Source organism: Salvelinus namaycush, chromosome 1 (assembly GCF_016432855.1).
Source record: "Salvelinus namaycush isolate Seneca chromosome 1, SaNama_1.0, whole genome shotgun sequence".
In the NCBI taxonomy this organism is placed as follows: Eukaryota; Metazoa; Chordata; class Actinopteri; order Salmoniformes; family Salmonidae; genus Salvelinus; species Salvelinus namaycush.
Genome location: NC_052307.1, coordinates 81,448,930 through 81,467,716, shown reverse-complemented (window position 1 = coordinate 81,467,716; position 18,787 = coordinate 81,448,930).

Below are 18,787 nucleotides of genomic sequence, written 5' to 3'. Positions count from 1 at the left end.
CCAGCACTCCAAGGTGCTCCTTTCTCGTTCTCTCTCTCCCCCTCTGCACCTCCTCTGACAGATTAGCCAAGCTATGCACTTGGACAAACACTTTGGCCTTCATCTCTGCCTTCTCATCTGTTACTGCCATGTCCTCCCCCACTCGTCAACACTGGATAATACCACTCCCTCCTCTTGATCCTCCCCCACACTTTTCCCACAGGTGTCGCCCTTCTAATGGTGTTACAGAACCGATGTCAACATGACCTCTTTGCTTGATGGATAGTTCTCCTCACCAGGGCCAAAATTCGCTCTGGTTTGTTACTTCCTTCTTCTTCTGATTTATTAGTGAACTACACACAAAAGGTCTATTATACAGTTGAAGTCGGAAGTTTACATACACTTAGGTTGGAGTCATTAAAACCTGTTTTTCAACCACTCCACAAATGTCTTGTTAACAAACTATCCCATTGTAGAGTTGGTTAGGACATCTACTTTGTGGATGACACAAGTAATTTTCCCAACAATTGTTTACAGACAGATTATTTCATTTATAATTCACTGTATCACAATTCCAGTGTGTCGGAAGGTTACATACACTAAGTTGACTGTGTCTTTAAACAGCTTGGAAAATTCCAGAAAATGATGTCATGGCTTTAGAAGCTTCTGATAGGCTAATTGACATAATTTGAGTCAATTGGAGGTGTACCTGTGGATGTATTTCAAGGCCTACCTTCAAACTCAGTGCCTCTTTGCTTGACATCATGGGAAAATCAAAATAAATCAGCCAAGACCTCCACAAGTCTGGTTCATCTTTGGGAGCAATTTCCAAATGCCTGAAGGTACCACATTCATCTGTACAAACAATAGTACGCAAGTATAAACACCATGGGACCACGCAGCAGTCGTACCGCTCAGGAAGAAGACACATTTTGTCTCCTAGAGATGGATGTACTTTGGTGCGAAAAGTGCAAATCAATCCCAGAAGAAAAGCAAAGGACCTTGTGAAGATGCTGGAGGAAACAGGTACAAAAGTATCTATATCCACAGTAAAATGAGTCCTATATCGACGTAACCTGAAAGGCCTCTCAGCAAGGAAGCAGCCACTGCTCCAAAACCACCATAAAAAAGCCAGACTACTGCTTGCAACTGCACATGGGGACAAAGATTGTACTTTTTGGAGAAATGTCCTCTGGTCTGATGAAACAAAAAGAGAACTGTTTGGCCATAATGACCATCGTTATGTTTGGAGGAAACAGGGGGAGGCTTGCAAGCCGAAGAACACCATCCCAACCGTGAAACACGGGGGTGGCAGCATCATGTTGTGGGGGTGCTTTGCTGCCGGAGGGACTGGTGCACTTCACAAAATAGATGGCATCCTGAGGAAGGAAAATTATGTGGATATATTGAAGCAACATCTCAAGACATCAGTTAGGAAGTTAAAGCTTGGTCGTAAATGGGTCTTCCAAATGGACAATGACCCCAAGCATACTTCCAAAGTTGTGGCAAAATGGCTTAAGGACAACAAAGTCAAGGTATTGAAGTGGCCATCTCAAAGCCCTGACCTCAATCCAATAGAAAGTGTGTGGGCAGAACTGAAAAAGCGTGTGCGAGCAAGGAGGCCTACAAACCTAACTCAGCTACACCAGCACCAGTTTGACCCAAGTTAAACAATTTAAAGGCAATGCTACCAAATACTAATTGAGTGTATGTAAACTTCTGACCCACTGGGAATGTGATGAAATAAATAAAAGTTGAAATGAATCATTCTCTCTGCTATTATTCTGACATTTCACATTCTTAAAATAAAGTGGTGATCCCAACTGACCTAAAACAGGAAATTTTTACTAGGATTAAATGTCAGGAATTGCGAAAAACTGAGTTCAAATGTATTTGGCTAAGGTGTATGTAAACTTCAGACTTCAACTGTATATATATTCCCGCTTCTTACGTCATTTGAAACCTCAAATCCCCTTTTCAGGCTCTAGGGCCTGAGAGAGTGGGACCGCACGAGTCAGTAATCTGTGTAGCTCCTCAGATGTTAAATCTTTAAAATCCAGAAATAGCTTAGCTGCAGAAACAATGATGCTAATCTTTCTTTACTTTTTTTTAACTTGCGCAGTGCCGTTTACCACAAAACCTCTCAAAACCCCATCTTTAAATCTAGCCACCCCTAGTTTAGGAAACGATGCCTTAGACCGTAGATATAATATCTATATTTGAGGTGATATACTGTGTGTTTGTAATACATATCCATTATTTGTGTATAGAAATGATCAGGTGGGGGGATTGGAGGGACGCCATGTGCGACTGACGTGTTTTCCGTTTGCTCCCGTGGTATTTTTAAAGTTTATGTGAATTTTGCAGCAGAACCGTATTTATTTTCATATATTATTTTGGTGATCCCTTCCCGTAAAAACCAAGACTACTTTACTTCCAAATGTCAGCATGTCGACGAAACATAAGGCCAAAAGCATGACTTTGAGAAAACCCGGCCTACAAGACACACTCTCATCACCGCCCTCCCCTGAGCCTGACGGCCCGGGGACTGATACTTTACCCGGGGGGGCGGCTTGGCCTGGCGGCGCTGAAGTGAACATTCTCGAGGCCATCAAACTACTACGCTCTGAGATAGTTGAAATGAAAACGGAGGTGGTTGCTACGATTGAGGCCCGAATAAAGGAGGTTTCTGATACTTTAAAAGCAGATCTAACCATCCTGCGGAACGAGACGGTGCCAGCAATCACATCACTCAAAACAACAATGGCGTCGCACACTACAACGATTGCAGCACTGGAGACCTCCGCTACAAATGTCTCCGACTTAACTACATCCCTGGAGGCTGACGTGAAACGCCTAGCTGCGGATTTGAAAAAGGTGAAGGAGAGCTGTGTAAGTTTAGAGGGATTCTCTCGCCGCAATAACCTGAGACTTGTATCAGTCCCAGAGTCAGCGGAAATGCCTCGCGCCACGGATTTCGTTTCTGGGCTGCTGAAGGATGTTCTTGCCTTAGATGAAAAGCCCCTGATTGATCGTGCCCACCGGTCGCTGCGCCCAAAGCCCCGGGATGGGGAGAGGCCCCGTGACATAATTCTTCGAGTGCACTTTTTCCATGAGAAGATGGAGATTCTCCGACGAGCCCGCAATACCACTCTGAGCTTTCAAGGACAGAGCTTCTCCATCTACCAGGACTACTCCCCCACTGTTTCCAGGCAGCGCGCAGCTTTCGGACAGGCCAAACGACTACTTCGGGACCATCCAGGTGTGAAGTACGGACTGCGATTCCCGGCCCGTTTATGGCTATCTCATGATGGTAAAGACTACACATTTGAATCTCCGGATGAGGCTCTCTCTCACATTCAACGTCACATCAAGAAGTCTTGAACTTGCTCATAGTTCAGCAACTGTTGCTTGCGAACTGTGGATAGTAAGTAACCCACCTGTGGTACAATTATGTTTAGCTACAACATGCTAATTTTGTATAGTTGGGGAGTTGTGTTAGGGTTGCGAAAGTTCAACTGAGATAGGAACAATACCACACCTGAACTTGGTTAAAATAATTGTTTAATTCAAAAGTTAATAAATGGCAAATACATTTTTCGTATATACGGGTTCACTGCACCACCCCGCAGGGTGGAACAAGGAACTGATTTGTTTCTGACAAAGATAGTATATTATACTCGTGACAGAGATAGCTCCCGCTTCCGAGCCGGCCTGTCAGAGTAGAGACTGGGCGTGGTTTAGACTCACCCAGCCTATCGTTGATGTTGGCACACAAGCTGGTCCCAGCTTCTTTGCGCTTTCTGGTGTCCTTTCGCTGTTGCTGTGTAGATTACGCTCCTTCACCCCAGAGACTGGGGTCAGACAGTTTTATAACATTGTCTGAGATATCTGCACCTGTATACATTGTCCACTGTTCTCGCTCAAGGCTAACTACAGCTTCCCAGCTTCTTATCTGAGCTAACTGTTACTTCCAGCACACACACACAGACATCCAGGCACCCAGGCCAACAGTTTGTCAATATCCAATCACATATGATATAGTTGCTAATCACGTTTGTTATAGTATTCAATCACATATGATATAGTTGCTAATCACGTTTGTTATAGTATTGGGTTATAGTGCATGACTCAGAACCTCACATATGTTTTTCGTGTGTATAGCTTATCTGTTATTGTCCATTGTACACCACAGTCAGCAGTCTTATGATTCACCCCCTCCTGTGTCTCCCTAAGATTAGCACAGTCTCGGTCACACAGTACAGCGCCCACACTACTGATACATTTGTTGCATACACACACATATTTCATACAGTACAGCGCTCTCTTTAACACACACACATTTCAGGCTGATATTCATGGTTAGACAGAGCACTGGTAAGAGTAGAGACCAATGGAAAATGCAGGTTCACAAGAGTCAGCAATTCAAACTTTAATGCATAAGAAGCCCTACTAGCTTATAGTTAGTTAAGCATGTCAAAAAAACGTATAAAAACCCCACAATCCCCCGTTTGACACCTAAAAGGTGTCAACATAAACATTTTTGATTAACATAGACAATTTTTATTTTTGATTTTTGATTCCCCCGTTTGACACCTGAAAGGTGTCACATACAATAAACATTTCATTCCCTTTTCCATATACTAGGTGGGCTCGTTACCACCCAGGAACTTAAAACCTTCGTAGGGAGAACAGTGTTATTCATAAACATCTTTTACAGCAAACCATGGGTCATCCTCAGTCAACCCCCTCTGTTCATTGGTCTTAGTATCCTCCCTACTAGCTGCAAGCAGGGGCATCATGCCAGAGGCCTTAGCATCTGCAATAGATTTCTTGGCACAAGGTAAAATGCAAGCAGCACAACACATTAACATAGCAAAATACAATTATTAGGGTCAGAAATCCAGAATCAATACAATGTACTCACCAAACCAACCACCCAGCCAGGAGAACAGTCCACTCTCCTCCACACCTGCAAGACCCCTCATCTCCACAGATAACTTTTCCAACCCGCTCAGAGCTTTTGAAATGCTCCCATCAGGACTGGTATTGTTAGGGATAAACGTGCAACATTGTTCTCCAAACATTTTACAAACACCCCCGTGGTTGGCCAGAATCATGTCTAGTGCTAGTCTATTTTGTCTAGCGGTTCGAGAGGTGGCATCCAATTGTTCAGCCATCCCTATAAGTGCAGTGTGGGTGTAGTTAACAAATCATTGTTGATTATAGTAGATATAATTGATCCAGGCATTCTGCTTAGCATCAACAATAGCTGGGCCAATAATGGGCAATAAATGCCACAGGCCATCATTCCTGTTTAATGTCTGGAATTAGTGGGGAACCCCTATTGGGACCCCAACAGGTTGGTGTGGATGTTATCTGTACCCTCGGACCAAGGAGCGTCACGTTTCTGCCGACTCCTGGGTTGGTCCCGAGCCTCTGTGTCATGTGCAGCTCCCAGGAGGTGGTTAGCTGCAACCTCAATAATAGTCAATGGTTTTATCAGACTGGCCAAAGCACATGTGCCCTGACAATCTCCTTTCAAAATGGGGGTCAACCGCCTGGCAGGTCCACACATCCACCATACATCAGCAACACCTCTAGTTAATAGTGACATTAGTGATGCAGGCAGTAGTAGGGAGCCTCCCATAGTCTATACCCCTACCTGTACCAGTGATACAGCTGTAATTTCCCCATATGCCTTAACCCCCCATGGTGTCTTCTGGGGAGGGACTTCTGGGAACACAAGACTCAGAGTTTTACACAGGGTTGAATTTGGCTTATTATAATAGAAACTTTCCAATATGCACATCCAACCTTTCCCATTGCTTAGGGCAAATGGGTGAGCAGCCAGAATAGGTCTGGCATGTCCACATACGACACAGTCCTTTCTATTAAGTGTTTTGGCAGTGTATCTCATATAGGCCAACCACATATTCTCACTTCCCTCATAACCAGAATCAGTCCCCAATTGGTCACTATCTGAGATGTCTTTCACATTTATTACCTGTACCAGATTGGAGTGCTTAGGTGATGGTGTGGGACTTGGTCTTGAAGTGGTGGAGGAGGCCGGCTGAACCTGGTCTGTTGGAACTGGTGGTGGTTCTGGCAGTACTGTGATGGTAACATCCCCATTGTATCCTAATCAGACAGCTCAGGACTACAAGCAGTCCTGTAAAGCCCCACCCTCTCCCAGAGAACACATCATCAGCCAGAGACCAAGCAACACTTTCACTTCTATGAACGTACACAGTGATGAGAGGGCGGGGTCAGGGATTCTTCATTAAGGAGTTGATCCCCGAACTCTATTAGCTACGGTTCTTCTCCTTAACTCTGTGATCATTCGGCAGTGTCAGTGTGTCTCACCCTCCAAATGCGATATGCCCCCAGGCCGAGTGAATCACCTTCTCCTTTAATTCACCTGTAATGCATAAAATCTTGGACATACAGGTTTGGTTAACAAACAGTTTCTCATTTGTTCTATCTGATTATATATTTAACTTCTATGCCTATTTGTTAGCTAGATTTTCTTTATTTATTTTTTATTAGTTTATTATCCAATAGGCCCCATGCTATCCTAGACCACAATGTACCCCTCCCCCGTTTGATACCTGGCCCTGGCCAGGTAACAACCTTACCTACTCTAAATAATGACTTAGGTAAGATTAGTAAAATATTCTTATGTTCTACATTATAATGTAGGAACGCCCCTTTCATTTTCCACATGTCCAATTGTCCCTTGGGCTTGGGCGTCCATTCATATCTATCCTTTACCAATTCTCTGTCAAGTGACTTATCTACTTTAAAATGTATCTGTGCTGCTTATATATGTTAACCCCCCTCTCTCCTATCTTATTCCACAGTCTACCTTGCTCATTTCCTGGTCCCCCTCTCTACTCTGCTCTCAAACCTTCAAGGTCTCAACAGTGCGGGGTAGACCCCTCTGTCTGCCTTTTTCTCATAATAGTCAATAACAACTATGTATTCCTTTGAAATATTAACTAAGTGTCTCACTGTTTTGACTTGATCTAAAATCATGGATTAAAAAACAACAACATGTCTTATAGTGTCAATATCTAAAGTCCTTACATAACCTTAATCAAACTATCAATAATCCTAAATCATCACATATGTCATATACCCCTGTCAATTTTAATACTATTTAAATAAAAATCTTCTAATGGCCAAAACAAATGCAAACAATATAAAATCCTTTCTTTACTAATAAGCTCTCTCCCCCCAGGATCACTCCTCTAAGAACTGAAACCTATTTATTGGCATTAATAATTTAAATGTTTATATACTTTCCTGCCCTATTGGCTTAAAATATCTCCTGTTCAAACCTCAATGTATCATATATTTTTTCTGTTGTAATACCAAATCAATAATAGCCAATTCAAAACCTTCATAGCCAATGTTAAAAAACAGAATCCTGACTCCTCAGTGGTTCAAACTACAATTATGTTCAAGAGCTATAAACTCCTTTATAGATTTACCTCAAAACTAGTATCCCAAATGACCACAAATTCTTTATCCTCACTACATCCCCCCGTGGGTGATCAAACCACAGGAGAATGCAATGAAAACAGGTCAGGAGAATGCAATGAAAACAGGTCAAAGGTTACACCACCCCCTTACATTCGTGTTCCATAAAGAACCCTTTATCATAAAAATTCCCTTGTCTAAATAAAACTCAGAAAATAAAACTCCTAATATTATCTTGTCTCTCGGAACACGGAAACCCCTTAACCCAAACGTTTACCACAAAAACAAAACCTAATAATTATGATAATACCCTCAAATCATTCGTTTTAAATTTCCCCGATGTTTCATGTAACTCATTCACACAACTGTGATAAACGTGTACTGTCCCTTTAAAAACTCCCAGCCAGCCATACCAGTTTGCGGGCCGGTCATTGTACCCCATAATGAAAAAGATCACGTTCAGAATACGTTTACTTCTTGTTCGAAATCCCTTGTGTTACCCAAACAAAAACCAATAACTTTTAGCCACTTTTGAAAAGTGAAGCAAAGCTATAATGCACGCATTTTCCCTCTAAATGACACAAACAATTTTTCTGTCATACGGCCACACCCGGTGGGGAAAGTACAAATTGTATCCCGTTCCTCCTATAATACCCAATGCTAAATTCAACGTTGTGGTTAAATATACGGATTTGCCAATCATTATCAAATGTTGAATATATAGGTTTAGTAATTTTATCAAATAGATTAGTATAGTTCAAATCAAGACATGCATTCACTAGCGCTCAACCTGTGTTCACTGTAAATCACTGTTAACTAACTGCAACAGGCAATAGTACGGGTTCGATAAACCAAACACAAATTATCACAAAGGTTGGACCTTGAATAGAATTTACAACGTCAATCAACATCTCTTAATCAAAACCATACTGCAAGAAGTACAGAAAATAGTGTACCTGAACAATGGCCAAATCCATTCGAGTAACGTAATTGTGTCGTTGTTTTACGTCGTTACAAAACAAATCATCCTGTCCCTAGTAACTTACCCTGAAAATTAGTAGCCAATACAATACCAAAAGTAACTGTCTTATTCATGCCTCTAGGCAAAACATCTACTTACTCCAACTGAATTTTTCATCAAAACTATCGTATAAGTAAAATCAACTTCTCAACTTTCTCTACTCCAAAGTGTAAACGTACCATATACTTTGCTAAATTTATATCGCATGTCAGCCAATCCATAACAATAATAACATTAGTCTGTAAATTTAACCTAAATAAGTTATTAGATGTATTCTCTCTACTCCGAATTGGTTTTAAGTTTTTCTCTGTCACCAGCATTCAAACAGGCTCCCCGTCGACTGGGAGACCGCTGAGTGCTGCAATACTGCCATCTTCTGTCCATTCTCTGCATAGCTTTTCTCCCATCCACCTTTTCAACTTGAGCCATATGAGGTAGTTATTTATTTTTTATTTTTTGCTTAATTTTATCGTTATTTTGTTCTTATCTATTATTACCCAGTGACTAGTGTGTCTGTGACTAATAATATGAGAATATAGTATGTGGTTAATGTGTAACTTAAGTATATATGGTTACGTTATGTATATATGTCCTTACTCCCTTTCACATAAAAGCCTGATACAGTACATACAGAGGGATACAATCATAAAGCAACAGACATACAGTGTGACTTGTCTTATATCCAACATGTCTTATTCAATCAGTGAACTTGTCTTATTTCCAAAACATTGCTGTTCGGTAATATGCGCATATAAACCCAACTTGTCTTATATCCAATGTCTTGCCGTTTACTTGTAACAGGGGACCTGTCTTATACAGTGTATTGCCGTCTAGGGTCCACCTAGACTTATCTTATATTCCAATACTTCTGCCTTCCCCTGGACTATGTTGCCGTCCACTTTTAGTCGAGGGTCCACCTAGACTTATTAATCGACAATTTGTCTTATATCCCACATACCATGTAAATACATAAAAATCCGTGAAGTCGGTATATTGCCGTTCAATATTAGAACTTGTCTTATGTCCAATATTCCGCCTGTCACGGTGGTTATGTGGCCATTGTCCTCAATCACTTCCCTAAAGTCTTATAGACTTTTAATAAAACAACCCTAGCTTAGATACATACACACACACAAACAGGCTTTTAATATCACGTCATACACATACAGTCATTCCATTGTTATTCTGTTGGCCAACTGAAAATGCATTCGCCATCAAGTAGTACGTAATTAAATAATACGTAGTTAGTTTTATCCTTACTTTGTTGTAGTGAACATATGGTTCAAAAATTTAGCAACTTACACCAGTTAGGTTTTCTCACAAAATAAATTTGGTTAAAGTCAATATGCAGAATTTCAGTTTTGAAACAATAGGCTCTGCTTACCTGATTTTTAGTAGACCGGTCTTTTTGTGAGAGGACCCCGTCTGGCGACAGTCTAGGCCAAAGGCTGGATGACTCAATGTCCAGCGAAGTTCCCTCAGTTCACGGTCGGGGTCACCAATTGTTAGGGTTGCGAAAGTTCAACTGAGATAGGAACAATACCACACCTGAACTTGGTTAAAATAATTGTTTAATTCAAAAGTTAATAAATGGCAAATACATTTTTCGTATATACGGGTTCACTGCACCACCCCGCAGGGTGGAACAAGGAACTGATTTGTTTCTGACAAAGATAGTATATTATACTCGTGACAGAGATAGCTCCCGCTTCCGAGCCGGCCTGTCAGAGTAGAGACTGGGCGTGGTTTAGACTCACCCAGCCTATCGTTGATGTTGGCACATAAGCTGGTCCCAGCTTCTTTGCGCTTTCTGGTGTCCCTTCATTGTTGCTGTGTAGATTACGCTCCTTCACCCCAGAGACTGGGGTCAGACAGTTTTATAACATTGTCTGAGATATCTGCACCTGTATACATTGTCCACTGTTCTCGCTCAAGGCTAACTACAGCTTCCCAGCTTCTTATCTGAGCTAACTGTTACTTCCAGCACACACACACAGACATCCAGGCGCCCAGGCCAACAGTTTGTCAATATCCAATCACATATGATATAGTTGCTAATCACGTTTGTTATAGTATTCAATCACATATGATATAGTTGCTAATCACGTTTGTTATAGTATTGGGTTATAGTGCATGACTCAGAACCTCACATATGTTTTTCGTGTGTATAGCTTATCTGTTATTGTCCATTGTACACCACAGTCAGCAGTCTTATGATTCACCCCCTCCTGTGTCTCCCTAAGATTAGCACAGTCTCGGTCACACAGTACAGCGCCCACACTACTGATACATTTGTTGCATACACACACATATTTCATACAGTACAGCGCTCTCTTTAACACACACACATTTCAGGCTGATATTCATGGTTAGACAGAGCACTGGTAAGAGTAGAGACCAATGGAAAATGCAGGTTCACAAGAGTCAGCAATTCAAACTTTAATGCATAAGAAGCCCTACTAGCTTATAGTTAGTTAAGCATGTCAAAAAAACTTATAAAAACCCCACAGTTGGCGAACCCATTCAGGCTTATTTGATGTGATCTAATGTTTTGATCATCTAGTGTGCTTGCCTTACAAGCATTCAGTCATTTTAATTTCATTGTATTGAGGTTTTACTATACTCCTGTGTTTTCTAGGCTGTCTTGCTCACCTATTCAGTTTGTTTACATAGTGTCTCAGTGACTCAAAATATTCTTGGTTATTTGCTTACTGCATCCGTTTGCATTGACCCAGTAAACAGTAAATGCTTCCCGAGGCGACACGTTTTTTGGGGTCTTCACTTAAATTTTAAAAGTTCTGAGCGTCATTTATGCCCAGCAAGCGTTCAACGTTGCGCACACGTAGTTTTTTGGTCTTGGTTGTAAGCTGTCTTACTACGATTTCCTTACTTCAAATTAGGTTTTCGGCTGAGAGCCTTTATACATTTTATTTATTTTCTCTCTCAAATGCCTGTTATAAGACTGGGAATATAATTATATACATCTGCAAGTGGTGCTTTTGTAATTTCGTCTGCACAAGGGATTCACTTTTTTTTTTTTTAATTTAAAAAATGATTATCTCTTTTTGCTGTTTGATCCACTAACAAAACGCGACTTTAAAGAGCGGGACTGTGGGTTTAGGTTTAAGACCGCACTCTCACAGACATACTGTGCGAAGAGAACATGTTCTATTTAGGCTTGTACCTCGTTTGGGGAGGTATTGTCTGGGATGGGGGGAGGGGGTGGGGGGAGGGGTTGAATTGTTCAGTTCTAATGTTGTCATTCTGTCTTTTTTGTTTTTTTTTCTGTACTTTTTCCAAACATCTACCACCGTACATTATTACTCTGAGACAAGTTATTCTGGGGTTTTTGGGCGCTCATTGCTTTTCCATTCTATGCTCTAATGACAGGGTTGTATAACGGGAATGCCCAGAGGGGCCGAAACAATGCGATCAAGTACATTTCGTGGAACACCAAAGGGGTTAATAACCCAGTGAAGCGTAAGAGGGTGTTGACACACTTAAAGGGTTTGAATGCAAATGTTGCATTTCTACAAGAGACTCACTTGAGGACTGGTGAGCACTTTAGGATGCGTAGGGACTGGGTTGGTCAAGTGTTCCACTCTAACTTTCATAGTAAATCAAGAGGGGCTGCCATTTTGGTTGATAAAGCCACTCCCTTTGTAGCTTCTGAGGTTATCGCTGATCCTAAGGGACGATACGTCATAGTAACCGGTAAACTGTTTTCTACCCCTCTTGTTTTGGCTAGTGTTTATGCTCTCAATTGGGATGACACAAGTTTCATTTCTTCCTTTTTGTCTGCTATACCCAATTTAGATTCTCATTTGTTGATTTTAGGGGGGGATTTCAACTGCAAAATGTCCCCAGTTCTTGACAAGTCCTCACGAACAACTACAGGCCCATCTAAATGTGCCCTACTTATTCAAGCCTTTCTTCAGAAATATGCCATGTTTGAGGCCTGGCGTTTCCTACATCCTACAGATAGACAGTATTCCTTTTATTCTCATGTTCATCAAACATACTCCCGGATTGATTACTTCTTTTTGGACAAAAAACTTCTGCCTAACCTTCGGCAGTGTACTTACAAGAGTATTGTTATTTCTGACCATTCACCATTAGTGCTTGAACTAGAGTTTCCCCAGCGACCTCCTATGTGTTATCAATGGCGTCTTAACCCCATTTTACTCTCAGATAAGGAGTTTGTCAATTTCATTTCTTCTGAAATCACCTTATTCCTAGAAACTAATTCAACACCAGGTATGTCCTGCTCTACCATATGGGAGTCTCTCAAAGCATACCTACGTGGCCAAATTATTTCTTATACAGCCAACCAAAACAGAGTTCGCTCTCAGCGACTTCGGGACCTGAGCGAATCCATAGCCACATTGGATGAGAAGTATGCTACGGTTCCTTCCTCTGATCTGCATAAAGAGCGCCAACTACTCCAATCTGAATTTGATGAGCTTTCTACCAGGCAAGCTGAACAGTTACTCTTGCGAGCTCGGTACAGAGTGTATGAACAAGGCGACAAGGCCAGTAAACTCCTTGCACATCAGATCCGTAAATCTGAGGCCTCACGTTTAATCCCACAAATAAGGACCCCGTCTGGTGCCACCACAGTTATACATAAAGAGATCAATGATCAATTCAAACAATTTTACTCTGCGCTATACACCTCTGAATCCCCTCAAGACCCTTTGCTGATTGATTCCTTCTTTAATGGCCTGAATATGCCTTCAATTGATACAGACACCCATGACTGTCTAGAAGAAGAATTTACACCTGAGGAGATTGCAACAGCAGTGTCCGCAATGAAAAGTGGTAAATCACCGGGTCCGGATGGTTTTCCAACCGAATTTTACAGGACGTTTTCTGGTCTGCTTTGCCCATTCTTGTCTCGACTATTTGCAGAGTGCCTTAATACCTCAAAGCTACCGCCTAGTCTTTATCAGGCTTCAATTTCATTACTATTAAAGAAAAACAAAGACCCCCTGGAATGTGGATCCTATCGCCCAATCTCGCTTTTAAACTGTGATTACAAAATCCTAGCCAAGCTTTTAGCCATCCGTATGGAAGGCTCGCTGCATTAAGTAATACACTCTGACCAGACTGGCTTTGTGAGAAATAGGCATTTGTTTTTCAATATTAGGCGCCTTATGAATATACTGTACTCCCCAGCGTCGGAGGACCCAGAGGTGGTGGTCTCACTTGATGCAGAAAAAGCGTTTGACCGCGTTGAGTGGGATTACCTAACAGCTACCCTTTATAGATTTGGCTTTGGCCCCAAATTCATTGCGTGGATAAAGATTCTTTATTTTTCCCCCATGGCTTCGGTACGGACTAACAACTTGTCCTCTGACTATTTTCCCTTGCACCGCGGATCCAGACAGGGCTGTCCACTCTCCCCCTTGTTGTTTGCTTTGGCAATCGAACCTCTCGCCATTGCACTACGCTCTAATGATGCCATTCAAGGAATAAGCAGGACGGGCTCAGAGCAGAAAGTCTCGCTATATGCGGATGACCTCCTTTTGTTTATCTCTAACCCTGATACCTCATTGCCACGCGCCTTATCTGTTCTTAAAAGGTTTGGATCAATCTCAGGGTACAAGCTGAATCTAGGCAAGAGTGAGCTTTTTCCTGTAAACAAGGCTGCTTTAAAGTGCTCTTTTACAAGTTCTCAGTTTAGGATTGTCCGGGATTAACTCACCTACTTGGGAATTAAAGTGACAAGGAAATATTCAAATCTGTTTCAGGAAAACTTGGTTGCTCTAGCAGACAGTTTGAAACAATCTTTTACTTTTTGGAATGCGCTACCTCTTTCTCTTATCGGAAGGATTAATGTCATTAAAATGAGTGTGTTGCCCAAATTTCTATATTTATTTCAATGTTTACCCATTTTTATTCCAAAATCTTTTTTTATTTCACTGGATCAAACATTCATGCATTTTATTTGGGATGGCAAGGTACCACACACATACTCAATTACATGCTTGCTTACACATACGGACTTTTAAGTTTTGAGAATGACACATACTGAAGTATAATTACAAGCATTTCATAAGTGTCAAAGGCTTTTATTGACAATTACATGAAGTTGATGCAAAGAGTCAATATTTGCAGTGTTGACCCTTCTTTTTCAAGACCTCTGCAATCCGCCCTGGCATGCTGTCAACTAACTTCTGGGCCACATCCTGACTGATGGCAGCCCATTCTTGCATAATCGACGCTTGGAGTTTGTCAGAATTTGTGGGTTTTTGTTTGCCCACCCGCCTCTTGAGGATTGACCACAAGTTCTCAATGGGATTAAGTTCTGGGGAGTTTCCTGGCCATGGACCCAAAATATCGATGTTTTGTTCCTCGTGCCACTTAGTTATCCTTATGGCAAGGAGCTCCATCATGCTGGAAAAGGCATTGTTCGTCACCAAACTGTTCCTGGATGGTTGGGTGATAGAGAAATTTTATTCCTATGTGTTCGTTAACCAATTCAATTATAACAAAGCAAACACTCTGTCCGTTTCTAAGAATTTGTAAGGTTCTTATTTGCATAAAATAGACAAAGACCAGCCACCAAATTAATCAATAGCATTTATTCTCGAGAGCTCTGTTTATCATTTCCGGTACATTGGTTTATATACCTCACATTTCGTCATAAACGTCCCTCCTCCTCTCAGATACAATGGCAACATAGTTCACAAGTCTTCCTCACATACATTGTCCGCCACCTGTTATACAATCTACTACAAGGCCAAGGTCTCTCCCCTCCCTGGGTGGGGAGACTTCCATCCCTGTTATCAGTTTCACAGTGGTCACAAGTTGCCTACCAACAGTTCCTCTTTCTTATGGACAAACATGATTCATCAGACAGGATATAATTCTGTTAGTTATAATTCTACGTTTAATGTATACATAATTTTGTCATTATTCATAAAATTCCCATAACAATCCACACTTTGACTAAATATTATACATACGAACAAACATCTATTTTTATTAGATAATATTCCACACTTTGACTAAATATTAAAAACCACACATCTATTTTTATTGGAAATATCTATGGTTATCCAAAATCAACCTATATACCAATATATGTCAGGGTTTACCAAAATTGGACCCAGAAGCAGACCAGGACAAGGTGAGTATGAAGATGGTGAGTATTTATTAATAAATGAGAACGTGGAGGTAGATAGTTCCAGGTGGTGGAGCGGGCAGCGGAGGTGTGTTGATGGGATTGGATAGGCAGATCCAAGGGATAAACAAAAACTGGCGACGAGCAGACAGGGATGGGATATGGGTTCCGGGTGAATGGTTGTAGACAGAACAAACGGAGGTAAGTTAAAGGCAAGCAAGACGTACAAAACAACAAAACAAAACAAAACAAACTCTATCAACTGGAGGCTGGTTCGTGGGCACAACATACTGTTCATGGCTAACGATCCGGCAGGGAATGGATGTCAGGTCCGGGCTTAAGAAGAGGAGAGATGATGATCAGGACCAGGTGTGCAGATAGCTGATGGGATACAGGTGCGGGTAATCAGAACTCTCCCAACTGGCTACCTTGCCCGGCAACCAGACAGGGTGCGTTCCAGGACGCCGGAAAAAACACTCCAGGACAGAACACAGGCAAAAAACAGACTCAGGAAACGGGATTCGTGACAATATATGCAATATATGCATTTACACTGACTGTTCTAGGCCTACATCAGAATCATAACTCTTCTTATCAGGATTTTCGTTATGATCTTCATCAAAGAAACAGTCTAAATCGCTAAACAAGGAAAACCCCTAAACATTAAAAATGGTTTCGTCCAGCATAGGCTCCTCGTATGTGAAGGAGCCGGGTCCATCTACTAAGTCTGGGGACATGTATTTATTATCCCACTAGTCAGAGCTCGGTATCGGTCCGTATCTCATCATCTGTAGTGTCATCGATTTCTCCAGAGTCCTGGAAATGAGACCTTTCACACCTAGAATCAAACAGCATTCACACGGAACCAAAACACTCATACAGGTGAAAGTGGCCCACAACACAGTGATTATGACAATGTTCCATTTCCCAAACATACTGTCAAATCCATTTGTAAGAGAATTATCCATCCCATAGTTCTCTGCCAGAACCTTGGTCACTGATCCGTCTGGAGCTGTGTTATTTAAAAAATAAACATACAGCAATGAATCCCAATCATTCTACATACCCCACCCTTTTCTGCCAATGTACATATCGAGAGTCAGGCCACGAGGGAGGTGGCGGATAATTGGTCAGAAAACCCCTTTACTGCATCCCCATTCTCATTCACGAATCTCTGTTGCTTATAATAGATGTCATTAATCCAATCCACATTTGTATTTATTGTCAACTACCAATATAAGGTAGTGGTTAAGTCTTCACCTATTTGATCCATAGCTTTGTATTAATCTGTAACTTCCCTGAGGATGCCAATAGCATCCATCTAGACAAAGCTACTCTCATCCTGGTCAAAACGCCTCCTGTACCTACTGTGGCCTCCTATAACTGGCCTCTGATGACTAACTCGAACTGGTCTGACCAATAAACCCGGGGCGCAAGTTCCTAACCACCCTTTCTGGTAGTTTCTGTCGTATGCATCCTTTGCTGGTATGAGCCCACCCTACATCAGTTATAGGTGCTGTGAGGTTAAGAATTGTCTCCTGTCCTTCCAAACCTAAGTCCGTCACATTAACGATTACCTTTCAGCCATTCAAATCATCTAATTTCTCGGTGCCATCCTTGTATCTTTAACACTGGCACTCATCAGAAGTTAAAGTGAACCGAGGTGGGTTGGCCGAGTACTTCAATCTGACCATCCCAATCCCTGTAGAGTTATTTGCTTTCCTAGGGAATTGTTTAATGTTTACCTTAAATCCTACATCTTGATCTTCTTTGGCTCCTTATTTTGTTAGTCATCAGTGAATTATATAGTTTATCTTTTACTTCTTATCCATGACAATGGCGTCATATAATTAGTACCGACAGGTGGTTGATTTGGATAATCAGAAAGGTTTCAAAGACTAGGATGCAGCTCAGAGCCCCTACTCTTCCCAAAAACCACCAACCCTCTCCTGCCCTTAGTCGGTCTGCTAGGTACCACCCCATATTCACACTTCTAGGAGCACACACAGTGAGGAACGGTCGGGGTAGGAAATCTTCGTTTAAGGAGGTAACCCCCGGACCCAGTTGGTACTCGGTTCTTCTCCTAACTCTATGTGTGATCAGCAGTGCTTATATGTGTACATACCTTCTTGCAGTGGGTAACGTGAACCCAAGTGACTCTCTCAGCTATTCTAATGGCAAAGCGGTGGTTTAACAGAACCTGGTATGGGCCTTCCCAACGGGTTGCTTCCCGTCTATTCTCCTCAGGGACGGGATCCCCCCCCAGTCTCCTGGTTGGATTGAGTGAATCACCTTCCCCTGTCATTCATCAAATGTAATTCACCTGTTGGACACAAAATCTTGGACATACGGGTTTGGTTACCAGAAAGTCTTCTCCTGGGTTCTGCTAGTATATCTTCAACTTCTATGTCTACTTGTCTACTTGTTCTGGTCCCTAACTCTGGCATTTTATTTGTTCTACATGATTAGCTAAAATGTCATCCATTATTTAAAGACATATATTCGAGTAAACCACTCTAGGGATAATATCTTGACCTAATATTTTAGCTTATTCATTACAATTTTTTTTTTTAAATTAGTAGTTCATTATCACATAGGCCACCAGGCCACGACATCTTTCCTATCCTGCCTAGGCCACTGGGCCATCAATAGGCCACTAGACCCTCATCCCTCCGGTTGATACCTGCCCCCGCCCATGTATCAATCTTGCTGCATCTAAACAATGACTTAGGTAAAATAGATAGTGTCCCTTTGTGCCATATTCCTCCTTTATCAACGGCTCCCATCTTAACCCATCTAGCAACTTCCTTAATGGGGGCTCTAAGCTGACTTTCCTTCAGTATCTCTGTGTCAATACTAACTTCCTCCTTTAAGTTTGAGTCTGTGTGAGTGTGGTTTTCCACCCGCTTTCTTAGCTTCCTCATCTGCCCGTCTATTACCAATGCTGACGCTGTCCGTGCCTTTAGTATGTGCTTCGCATTTACAAATTGCTACTTTCTTTGGTAATAAAACTGCCTCCAATAAATTCAAGATTAGCTGCGCATGGGTAATGGGTTTACCTGCCGTGGTAACCATGCCCCTGTTTCTCCACTGAGCTGCAAATACATGGACTGTGTTAAAAGTATAAGCACTATCAGTATGTATCGTAATGCATTTACCCTTCCCCAATTCCC